At 41.2% G+C, this 12,436-nt stretch overlaps 1 protein-coding gene across 1 annotated transcript in view; it reads left to right on the top strand.

Moving 5' to 3' along the window:
• Nucleotides 1–261: 261 nt before the first annotated feature.
• The window catches only part of Ten-m (teneurin transmembrane protein Ten-m), a 398,512-nt gene continuing 386,337 nt past the window's right edge, over nt 262–12,436 (top strand). Inside the window, exon 1 of the mRNA XM_076326151.1 lies at nt 262–1,050. The gene's annotated coding sequence lies outside the window, so the exon portion shown is untranslated. The remainder of the gene's footprint in view (nt 1,051–12,436) is intronic.

Genomic DNA, 12,436 nt, shown 5'->3' with positions numbered 1-12,436 from the left:
CGAACTCACCGGTGAGGGAGAGGGGAGGGGGTAAGTAGGGACGAAGGGGTAACAATGCCGACGAGGACTACGAGCAGGACGACGACGTCGACGACGTCGACGACGACGACGACGACGACGACGACGACGACGACGGTGTCAGCGACGGCGTCGACGGCGGCGCAATGTCGCTGGGTTGTCGCACGCATGCGCCACGTAGAAGTAACAGCCGCGGACTCGGGTCGAACCGGGAAGCCAGTCAGTGCATTGCCAGCTCCTGAACCGCGAACGCTAAACTCGCGCGTTCCCCCATGCGTTTAATCGCGGAATACACCTAAAACTGGTTCTACGCACGTACGGGCGCGCGTACGTCGTCTCGCGTACATCTCGAATCGTGGTCGTCCTCGAACCAATCACGAACAACGACCCGCTCGACCGAGACCCGTTACACCTCGCGACACCGAACCGGGGGGGATTCCAGTATCCTCCCCCTTTGCTCGTCGCTGGCTCGCACGAAATGCACGAGACCGTTTCTCAGTGATTTCTTTTTCTTTTTTTTTCCTACACTACCCAACCCCACCCCCGGCCCCCCTCCCTTGGCCGTTGTTACGGTCTTGATCGAAGAAAGGGAGAGGAGAAAGAGAGAAAGGGGGATCGGGCGAGAGAAAGAGATATCGAGAAAGGAGTGAAAGGCCCGTAGTGTTCGGGCAGGGGACACTGGCGCGTAGTACATGTGTGTTGTGTCTCTTCGAGCGACAGGATACCAACCGGCCGTCTCTGGATATACGTGTGCGGCATCGCTTCTGCCTTCTCGGGCCCGTGTGACGGATCCGTGCGACTGCATTGCACAACCGGCCCGTAACTCGACCGACGTGTTTTCTCTCCACGACGATCGGTGCCAAAGATGATGATGATGATCATGACGATGATTACGACGATGATGATGATTATTATGATGATGATGATGATGATCATGATGGTGATTTGAGAGTGTCGTGCAGTGCTGTTGTGCAACGACACAGGCAACCGTATCGCCAGTGTTCGTACAGGATCGTTACATGTACCAATTAGGTGAGTGTTGACACTTGGTGATTTTAAACGCGCAACTTTTCGATCCTACGGGGGTTCGTACAACCCTCTCGCTTAACCGTGGTTGCTTCGACGCGCTTCGACCGCATATGGCCAATCATCCTCGCGCTCTTTCGATGTTTCTTGACTCCCCACCACGCCCAGAGTTTGACCGTTTGCTCGCCGGCTCAAAGTCGACGACCAGCGTTCTTTTTTCAAACACTGCCACATCTCGTCCAACGAACCGTTCCTAATCGCGATTTATAATCGCGCGTGGACACAGATCCTCGTACCGGGACAGCTTTCGCTCGACTCGAACGGTTTTCGAGGGATCGAGCGACGTTTCTGGACAGCTTGGACGATTTGACTAGGTGTTGAGAACAGAACCAATGTTCAGCGCGTGGCGCTGGAAAGAATCGTTTATCGGAGCGACGAGATCGCTCGGTTAGGTATCCAAATTCCAGAGAAACTCGCATCAAAAATCTTGGTGCGTTTCCCTCGATTGTCCAGAGATATTCCCGATTCCTAGATATTCTTGATTTAAATCCGTGCGGAGGGTAGAGTTAGCGTGTTTACGGTGCTGGAAATGATTAAAGAATCGCTCACTGGAGCGACCTTATTGCTCGGTATCCAACTTGGCGAGTGCCTATCGTTTCTCTCGTTCTCGATGAACCGTTCGTTTCGCTCGATTGTCCAGAAATGTGTTCAGGATTGTCTCGGAACACGTGTAATTCGCGTAATTCGTACAATTACCTCCTCGAGTACCTTTATCGCGCGGTAAAGTAACCAACACTCTGAACCGTTGCTAATAATATCACTAGGTTGACTTTGAATTACCATTTACACGTTCAAGTAGAAAAAAATACGTTTACGTATAAAACTCGAAATCTACATAGCATCGAAGAATCCAATCAGTCGTGTTCTTACTTTTTCTGTGGATCTTTACACAATTTTGAACGATCAATTGCATACGTTTATCGTTTAACGTTAGTCCTTCCGGTACAATGCGTCTACGTACGTCCCTTCTTCGTTACGTAACGTATAATCAATTCAGTTCTCTTATTCTACGTATACACTTTTGCCAAAAGGCTTCGATCCGTTTACGAATAAGAAAATAACGATAAAAATTAGCCCTGTTCGTTTTTAAATATCGATTGAACGCGTAAATGAAACAAGTAAATGGTCCCGTGTCGATTAAACGCGACACAGTGTGGCCAACCCTGACATTCGATTCATCTTGAATCGTTAAGAAGCGTGATCGATACGTCAGTGTATCCCACCGCGTGTCTCGCTTTAATGCATCGCGTCGAAGCTTTCGAAGCGTTAGAAATATTAACCATTGACAAATTCGATCGTACAATCAGCTGATTCTGTGATCGTTTCGATCGGTGAACTTTGCCTCGGTGTTTTGTTTCCGTTGGTCGATGGCCGTGTTCGAAGGGTACGAGGAGATCAGGGTGCGAAACCAAGGTTGGAAAACATTGCAACGGGGATTTACGATACACCGAATCTCCATTGGACGAGGTATGATACGGTCTCGTTTAAATTCGTCTCGTCTACACCCCGTGCAACCATCGAACATCGATACTACGCGGAATAGAGCACATTTCGCCTTAAAAGCGTGACGCGAATTTTGGAAGGTTCCACGTGTAAATACCGCGTCCCGTAGGAAATTTATTCGGTAGAGAGGTCACCGACCATAATGTTCTTGACACTGGCGTTGTAAGAAAACGTTGCCTCGTCGAGTGGATACGCACGTAAGTACGTGGAAGCTTCTCGGTTCGAGGCAGTCGGTCACGTGAAAAGCTCACGCGACTACGCGATAATGTTGAAACCCTTGGACGAAAAAAGATCGATCGGAACGACCCTCGTCCGGATAACGTAAATGTTTTTTCTTTAATCTACACCTCGGATACCGGCCAGGACGATGTTAATGGGTTATCGAGGCCACGAGCTCGTATCGCGACACTTCGTGAATCTCGTTCGCGAGGATTAGAAAAATTTCCCACTCTCTTCGTGGTGGTTGCGAATTTCATTAAAGGAAAAGATTCCCGGTTAATTACTTCCTGTCTCGAGCTCGACGAAGTTCAACGCGTCCCGAAGATTTGCCAAAGTTACGCGACACGTTTCTCCCGACGACTAATGTATCAGAAACAAGATTATAATTAATCAAACGATTACCTGGGAGCGATTACGTCTTTGTAACGGTGCTGGTTTTCTTTATTCACTTTCTTATCCTTTTATTTTACTCGGTTCGAGGTAGTAAATACGTTGCAACGTTAACGTTGTTATTAACTCAGCGGTAGGAGAGTTTCGTTTGTTTTTTCATCGATCGGTAATATTGAACACATGTGAAAAAATAATGTCGTAATGATAAAATGAAAACAACATTGGACCGGTAACGAGTTACGTGTTTGTTGCATCGTATCGAAATCGGTGTCAAAATCGAATAAATTTACCGAAGATTTGCAAGTCGGGGATTAATTGAATACCGATTGAAAATATGACACGTGCAAATGAACTCAAAAATGCAAATGATTTTTCCCAATTGAAAAGCGTCGTAAATTCAACCGCTTGTACGCGGAGGTGTTGATGCGAATGTTCGTACGACATAATTTTGCGGTGGATTTTCAGCGAATATATTCCAGCGCGAATTTGAAAAATGTTACGAGTCCGTATCGTTAGGTTAACACTAAACAGAGATTACGAGAGTGTGTAATTTAATGTTTCAAATTGTGAGTTGATTAACAACGTTGCGCATTAGGTGGAAGTATAATTAAAAAAGATGAGAATCGTTATTTACGACGTAGCACTTTCTCCATAGAACGCGTAACATAAATCATGTATGCGGTACTTTCGTAATTACACGTACGTAAAAATCTTTTTACTTTCCACTGTTATTGTTCCGTTATAAATAAAGAACCGTCGCGGTACGGCGGTACAGTATTTTCTTCGTGCTTCTCGTTGAAATTACACACCGATTTAAAAACACCGCGGTATAATTTACGACCAAATTCTTGGATATCGATCGTTTATGTGCAATCAATCGCAGAACCAGAAGTTAGAAAAATAGAGCGAACCGGTTTCAGGTGACTAACGATGGTCTCGCATGTGCGTTTATTTCCAATGTGAGCTGATCTTTTTTTTTTTTTTTCGTCCACGAAACGATACTTTGGTTCTTCGGTGCGAAACGAAGTCGAAGAACGATCCGTGGTAAATAAAGAATGGTTGTTACGGGACGAGGTAAAGCGGTGGATTGAATTATAAATTCGGGTGCGTCGGTGACGTCGCCGACCTATCGCTGACATTTAAGTGGAAACAAATGCAACGTTCGCTCTTCAAAACGACAGCACGTTCGTGTGGTAGCGTGTCACACGTGCCGTTGGCAGCTACGAAAATAGTTGCACGGAAAATAATGACCTACGACTCGCCACGCGAGCAACACCAAGCAGAAGGGCGAAATTGAGTAGGATATGGTAATAGTGGCTCGAGTGTGTTAGCCTCCAGGCGCACCATTAGGCCTCCTGTCACGTAGAAAACTGTACGCGAGCGGTGAATTACTAATACAATCACGCCACCGTTCGAAAATCTCTTTGAGCGGACGTAACGAAGAATCGCCTCCAACTCGTTTCTACGAATGGCTGGGCCCGATGTAATGGAAAAGATTAACGCGACGATTTCATTAACTCCCCGGCTTCGAGGTTAAGTTTTTAATAACAGTGTGTCCAGCACCGCCACGCTTGTTATGAATTTTTCCTACTTTTTCTTTCGTTTGTTTTCCCCTCTCGCAACGAGCTACGCTCCTTTCCTTCGTACACATGGCCGAGATTTTCATTCCGAAACGTACCTCTTTGTTTTCAACGGATTTTCTTCTTTTATTTATCAATCTCTCGTTCCTTTTTCACCTTTCGTCCGTGCTGTTACGAATCAGACTTATAACGCGGTGAAGTCTTGACTTTTATGACAATTTGCGCATACGTTTCGTAGCGTAATATGATAGTTTTATTTTTATATTCGTTTACTTGTTCTCTTCTGCCTGTCTAACGTAGACAGGTAACGCTTGAATACTATATTTATTTATGATAAAATAAATATAGACGTAAATACAGACATTTTCGAAATCAGACGTAAGATAATACTTGAATACCAGACTTATTTATGATAAAAGAAATATAGACGTAAATACAGATATTTTTTAAATCAGGCGTAAGATAATACTTGAATACTAGGCTTATTTTTGATAAAAGAAATATAGACGTAAATACAGACATTTTCGAAATCAGGCGTAAGATAATACTTGAATACTAGGCTTATTTATGATAAAAGAAATATAGACGTAAATACAGACATTTTCGAAATCAGACGTAAGATGATACTTGAATACTAGGCTTATTTATGATAAAAGAAATATAGACGTAAATACAGACATTTTCGAAATCAGACGTAAGATGATACTTGAATACTAGGCTTATTTATGATAAAAGAAATATAGACGTAAATACAGACATTTTCGAAATCAGACGTAAAATAATACTTGAATACTAGACTTATTTATGATAAAAGAAATATAGACGTAAATACAGATATTTTTTAAATCAGGCGTAAGATGATACTTGAATACTAGGCTTATTTATGATAAAAGAAATATAGACGTAAATACAGACATTTTCGAAATCAGACGTAAAATAATACTTGAATACTAGGCTTATTTTTGATAAAAGAAATATAGACGTAAATACTAGACATTTTCGAAATCAGACGTAAGATAATACTTGAATACTAGACTTATTTATGGTAAATAATATATAGAGATTTTCGAAATCAGTATCGCAAAATGATCACGTATCTGCTCCAAACTGCGTACAGTCGATTAAAACATTTGTACGTGTTGCTCTTACTGCGTACAAGCGACACAAATATCGTGTTACCGTTTCGTTAAATTTATGTTAATATAAACCGATTACAAGTTATCCAACTTGATTCAGAAACCGGGTCAAGTTTTAACGATAAGTGTTCCTTCTCCATACGTTTGGACTAATGACTGTTGAGTTGTATTATTACCGATTTATCGATTAATCCGAACAATCTGCGATTTACCATACACAAACTCGCGAGCTATAAAATAATTACGTACGTATTACATACTTTTGGCATTAAATGAAATCTTTTCGTATCGTCGTAGTTCTCGTTGCGTCATTTTCCGCGTAAAATGTTCGTTGCGACAAATTTTCTTGCGACTTGTTTAAATTTCTTACACATTGATAAATTTGCAGGAATTTGTATCGAGAAACTAGGAACTGTTTCCAAACTAAATTAACGAGTCGAAAGGTTTGTCCTTTCTACTAACCTACTGACTTTTGTAGAAGCAGTAGAGATGTTTCTAGAGAAGAATCTCACCAAAAGAGAAAATCTCTAGAAAAGAAAATTTTATCCCAAGTATAAACGAAGAAACTCGTTTCATCGTACTGTAACGTACATACGTGAAACTTGAATCGGAAGAGAGTCACGCGTACGTGATAGCGGCCGTCAACGCGTTGATGGTTCCATTTCGCATAAATTCCCCGAAATACACGAAACATTGTATAATACACAATGCATTATACAATACATTGTAGATTATTCGCGCGTACGTTGGTAGAGATCGTACGGAAAAGTAGAGCGTTCGTAGCGATGTCCGTGTTTACGAGGAGATATTGTAAACAAATTAGAAGGAAGTCTCGGAGTGAAAGGTCGACAAGCGTGCTTCCTCTGTGCGCTTTTGTCCGGCAAAGGAAATCGCCGGAGGTACGGTTGACTCGTCGAAGATGACCGTAGAATTTACAGTGTGGATGATTCATCCAACGAATCCAATAGTCTTAAGACGATTGAAAGCTATTTGCCGCGGAACGAGTTGAGAACAACGACGAATGACCGCGATTAGCTTCTCGGTAGCGTGGCAATCAATTGCTCTTGATAGAACGGATCAGTGAATACGAGAGCGAAGCACTCCTTTGGTCTGGCCGCCTATTAAAAATACTTAACTGGCCGGTCGTCGACCCAACGTCGTCGATACCATCGACATGCAAATGTAGTCCGCATGTGACTACATATTTATGCATTCTTCGATTCCAACACTCGCCGGCTTTATTCGCATCGTATCGCCGCGGCCTCTGTTCGCCTTCCAACGAGTTTCATTACGAAATCGTTCGAAATTCCTATTCGAATTCGTATTCGAATTCGTATTCGATCGAAGGTGTCTTCCGTTTATCGCGCGATTCTGCAACCTTTCATTCAACGCCACGTGCTCACTATTTCACCGGGTTTTTGAACACACGAACGTGTACAACTTCCATCGATTTTGAACGAATCTTTCTTCAATTATCCGCGAAAGAGTCAGTTTCTGAAAAGGAATATTCTTCTTGGGAAACTAACATCTCGCGAGGTTAATTTTCAAGCTTTAGGAAAATTGGTATATACTAGGTTGTTCGATAAGTTCTGTCGTTTTTTTTCTATTGTGAAAGAAATACTGTGACGCTTCAATTTTGAACAATTGTAAATGAAGGACGAATCGACCGATCTGCGTGAAACTTCACACGTGTTTATCAAACGGTAGTATCGTGTTTACTACTGTTTGTAAAATTTTTTTTACAAACTTTACGTTTGAAAAATAAAACGACGAACCTAGTAGCTCCGTTTCTTGTCGAACGACGCGATGAATAAATTGCAACGTTAAAATATTCCGCATAAGTTCGCTCGGTGGAAACTCGTCGGCTATCGTAATTTCGGTTTCTCGAACCGGTCGACGTAAACATTCGTGGTGAAACAATTAACCAGATTCTTCGTGTAAATCTAAATTGTACGCTTCCCAATGTTGGGCGTACAGATCTCGTCGCGAGATTGCGCAATCTAGCGAATAGTTATAGCGACAGACTAAATTCCTTCAGCGGATCTGGTGCTTTCTCTCGTTCTTGGATACAAGAAGCACAGCTTCCGAACGAACATCGAACGTTTTATTAAAATAATCGTATTGGACAAAGGACACTTTTGTTTATAAATAAATAACGATTGAATATAATATTCTGTCCGAAAGCTCGAAATTCAAGACCGGCCAATGTCATTTACCGAGCAACTTTAATACGAATAGATTCGTATTTAAACGAAACAAATTTCACACAGATTGTTGCGTTTCTGTATAAATATTTCCCATAGAACGAATTTAAAAAATATCACAAATGTACCAAGAAGTCATATTACGCGAGAAAATCTTTCCCAAATTCACGTTACTTCTACATTCTTAACAATCTTACACTTTTTCACACTCCGAATATTAACTTGGATATTTCCCTCGGATTATTTTATTTTATTTAGATTTACCGCAAATTTCGATATCACAAAGGTACAAAGAAGTCACGTTACGCGAGAAAATCTTTCACAAATTCACGTAATTTCTACATTCTTAACAATCTTACACTTTTTCACACTTCGAATATTAACTTGGATATTTCCCCCAGATTATTTTATTTTATTCGATTTACCGAAAATTTCGATACCACAAAGGTACAAAGAAGTCACGTTACGCGAGAAAATCTTTCACAAATTCACGTAATTTCTACATTCTTAACAATCTTACACTTTTTCACACTTCGAATATTAACTTGGATATTTCCCCCAGATTATTTTATTTTATTCGATTTACCGAAAATTTCGATACCACAAAGGTACAAAGAAGTCACGTTACACGAGAAAATCTTTCCCAAATTCACGTAATTTCTACATTCTTAACAATCTTACACTTTTTCACACTTCGAATATTAACTTGGATATTTCCCCCAGATTATTTTATTTTATTCGATTTACCGAAAATTTCGATACCACAAAGGTACAAAGAAGTCACGTTACGCGAGAAAATCTTTCACAAATTCACGTAATTTCTACATTCTTAACAATCTTACACTTTTTCACACTTCGAATATTAACTTGGATATTTCCCCCAGATTATTTTATTTTATTCGATTTACCGCAAATTTCGATACCACAAATGTACAATGAAGTCACGTTACGCGAGAAAATCTTTCCTAAATTCACGTAATTTCTACCTTCTTAACAATCTTATACTTTTTCACACTTCGAATATTAACTTGGATATTTCCCCCAGATTATTTTATTTTATTCGATTTACCGAAAATTTCGATACCACAAAGGTACAAAGAAGTCACGTTACGCGAGAAAATCTTTCACAAATTCACGTAATTTCTACCTTCTTAACAATCTTATACTTTTTCACACTCCGAATATTAACTTGGATATTTCCCCCAGATTATTTTATTTCATTCGATCGAACGAGTCGACGGTACACGTTTGATTCTTTTCAAATCGTACGTATTTCAAAGAAATTGTTCGTTGATTCCCTCACGGTAGTTCTCGATAAAAGTGTAGCGATCGCTTTGATAAAACCGTTGCATGAATGTACGAGCGGTGTTGCGTTGTCTCGTTTGAACGAACGTCGAAACAATTCGTCCCGAAATGCAACATCGTACCGTAAAGGGTAAATCGTTATAGAAGTCGAGGGTGAGCGTCAGACCGAAATGAAACAGCGGATCGTAGGCGTCGGGACGAAATGCACGAAGGTGGAAACAGGGAGCCGGCAAGGACGCGCCACGGCGTAACAGAGGACGAACGCATTTAAAAATGCAATCAGGATAATAGCAAGGTGGCTCCGTAAAATCGTACGATGGAAGGGATGTTCGTTCGTTGTCTCGACGTTCCCCTTTATTTGCCCGTTCTGTTCCTTCGCGTGTTACTCTTCCTGGACACTGCCGCATCCCCACATCTCTTTTCGCGGATTTCCTTCTTGTTCTCTGATTTATTCCCGGCCCGGCGCTCTCGTGAGAAACGTCTTTGTCCCGGAGCTTTAATTTGTTAAAAGGGAAAGAAGCAACATCCGCTTGGGAAAGTGTCGCGACGCAGTGTGCAAGTGCGGGGAAATCCCGTGCGTGTCGAGTATAACACGGCGCTGGAACGAATGCATCCGAACGATCTTCGAGGTGCGAGAGAAACACGTCTCTTCACTTACGAAACACTTTTTCTACTATGGTAATATTACCGGTCGTTAATTTGCGCGATACGAAATAGTAAAATACTAGGTTGTTCGATAAGTTTTGTCGTTCGACGAAACAGCACCTATTACCTCGTTCGAAAATTTTGATCGACGAATGTGCATTCCATGCAGATGCATTTTTTCCAGATTTCGAGTACGGGTACACTCGGGAAGTTTAATTAATTTTTAATCTCGTTTAAGGAGAATGAAAGAAGGAAATATTGAAAGATCAACGAGCTTACACAACTCGTCGATAAATACTAGTTCCTTTCGAACCTTGTTTGTAGAACAGTGCGCTCAATTTTTTTAGATCTCAATGGAAAGTATTGGACAGCAAGAGGTTCACAAAGGATTAAACTGTTGCCGATGAATGTACAAAGTGACTCTAGAAACTGGTCTGGGTTATAGTTTTTCTATAAACGAAGATAGAGCAAATAAAGCGTGGCTCGTAAGGGTTTCTTGTTCGCTCCGCGAATCGGTCGTACGATGAAAAACGCGGATGTTTGTTGATACTGAGATCAAAGATACTCGTTTTCGTGGAAAGTTCGATTTATTATTCGACCTTGATTCCTCAAGAAACCGATGAATAAACGCACGTGTTTTCCTTTCGAGAAAGGAAGAGAACTCGTAGTTGTTACAACATGTGAGTTACGATAGATGGTAACAGAAACAATTTGAAGAACTCAAAGCACGTTTCGTGATTACAATCGTCACTGTCGTTGGTTTACCACTGTCCAATTATAAAGCGATATTTACACGTTACACCTGGTAACGAAGGAAAGCTTATCGTCAAGAATAGATTTCAGAAACGTTGAAAATTTCCTTACAATTACCTTCGTTCCGTAAACGTACGAATAAAAATTGAAAATTTGCGCGTATAGTTTAACGAGATAATTGGCTGGCTCTCCTATCGGACGTCGAAACGTACATATATGATTTTCGAGCGGAACTCGTTGTTTTACCAGATATGTCACTGCGAGAGCAAGTTACTCGATTTAAAAGGTTTAATCGAATTTCAGTGGCGCACTGGGTTCTCGAATTTTGATATTGCTGTCCACTTTATCGCGTTCATCGATAAGATGACCTTTCAACCTGATTTCGAGTGTAACGCGTAGACTAACAGAGTCATTTTACGTATAAAACGAATCCTATGCAATTGTCGCCCGGGTAGCTACGGTAATGGAAAAAATTTGTTAACCGCTAACTACGAAACATTAGTTTTTTACGGGGGGAAAACTTTTCAACGGAAGTTTCCTAGGTACGGAGAGCAACTTTTGTTAACTTCGAGCCGGAAAAAACTCCGAGCGCGTATTCGAGAACAGCTTCGCGACGCTCGCATCGAAATAAGAGACATATTTAATTATTACGACGACGCGAACTACAGGTAACGCATTCGACGACGACACGGTACTCGACGTTGCAACGGAAATTATACTATACCGGTCCGATACTCGTGGATAACGAGCTAAACAATCGTTACGCATTGGTTGCAGACGTTACAAAGTGGGAGTAAAACGTAGACGAATATCTTGGTGCACCGCGCGAATATTTATCGACCAACAAACTGGAAACGGAATAATAGCGCAGATGCTACCGTAATATGTATATTCCTTGAAGTTCTGATACTCGTGTGCCGTGCACGCGAGTACAAATTGCAACCCAGTTTTCTTAAAGTCTGTATTTCACTGTTGGCTCTCATTTGGCTTTGTTTCCAAATACACGACCACCCGTTTCTCATAAGCAGAAATATACACGGGGAACATTCGTATTTACACGAGATTAAACACACAACGAATCAGGTACATCGTGCTTGACGATCGAATCGACTAAAGGTACAAGCACAAAAGATTACGTTTAGAGATATTCGAAGGAACAACTTTTAGAATACTTTGAACAACTTTAGCGTGGTAACTTGTAAGCTTAAGGGACAGAAGGAAATATGGATTCAGGATACTTCTCTTTCACAGTGTTCTTCCGAAATATAATTTTATTCATTTTACGTATAGTTTCAGGATTATTTGGAAATTGTTACCAACTCGTTGATTCGGTTACATGTACTTTTGTTAAACGTTCGTTTCATATTGCACAGACCACTGTAGGATATTACACACGCAATTTAACATTTCCATTCGAAATGATTGTGTCCTGTCTAATACAATCACCACCGAACGTGTTGTCACACTTTGTCGATAAAGCTATTTGCAAAACTGTACGAAAGCCTCAAGTAGTATTAACCGCGCGAAGTCAGCCGCTGATAACGCGAAGAATCTCGAAAACTATGTCGATTCAATTAAACGACGAAGGTGGTCGTAA

Source organism: Ptiloglossa arizonensis, chromosome 14 (genome assembly GCF_051014685.1).
Source record: "Ptiloglossa arizonensis isolate GNS036 chromosome 14, iyPtiAriz1_principal, whole genome shotgun sequence".
NCBI lineage: Eukaryota > Metazoa > Arthropoda > Insecta > Hymenoptera > Colletidae > Ptiloglossa > Ptiloglossa arizonensis.
This window is presented reverse-complemented; position numbering and strand designations above follow the sequence as displayed.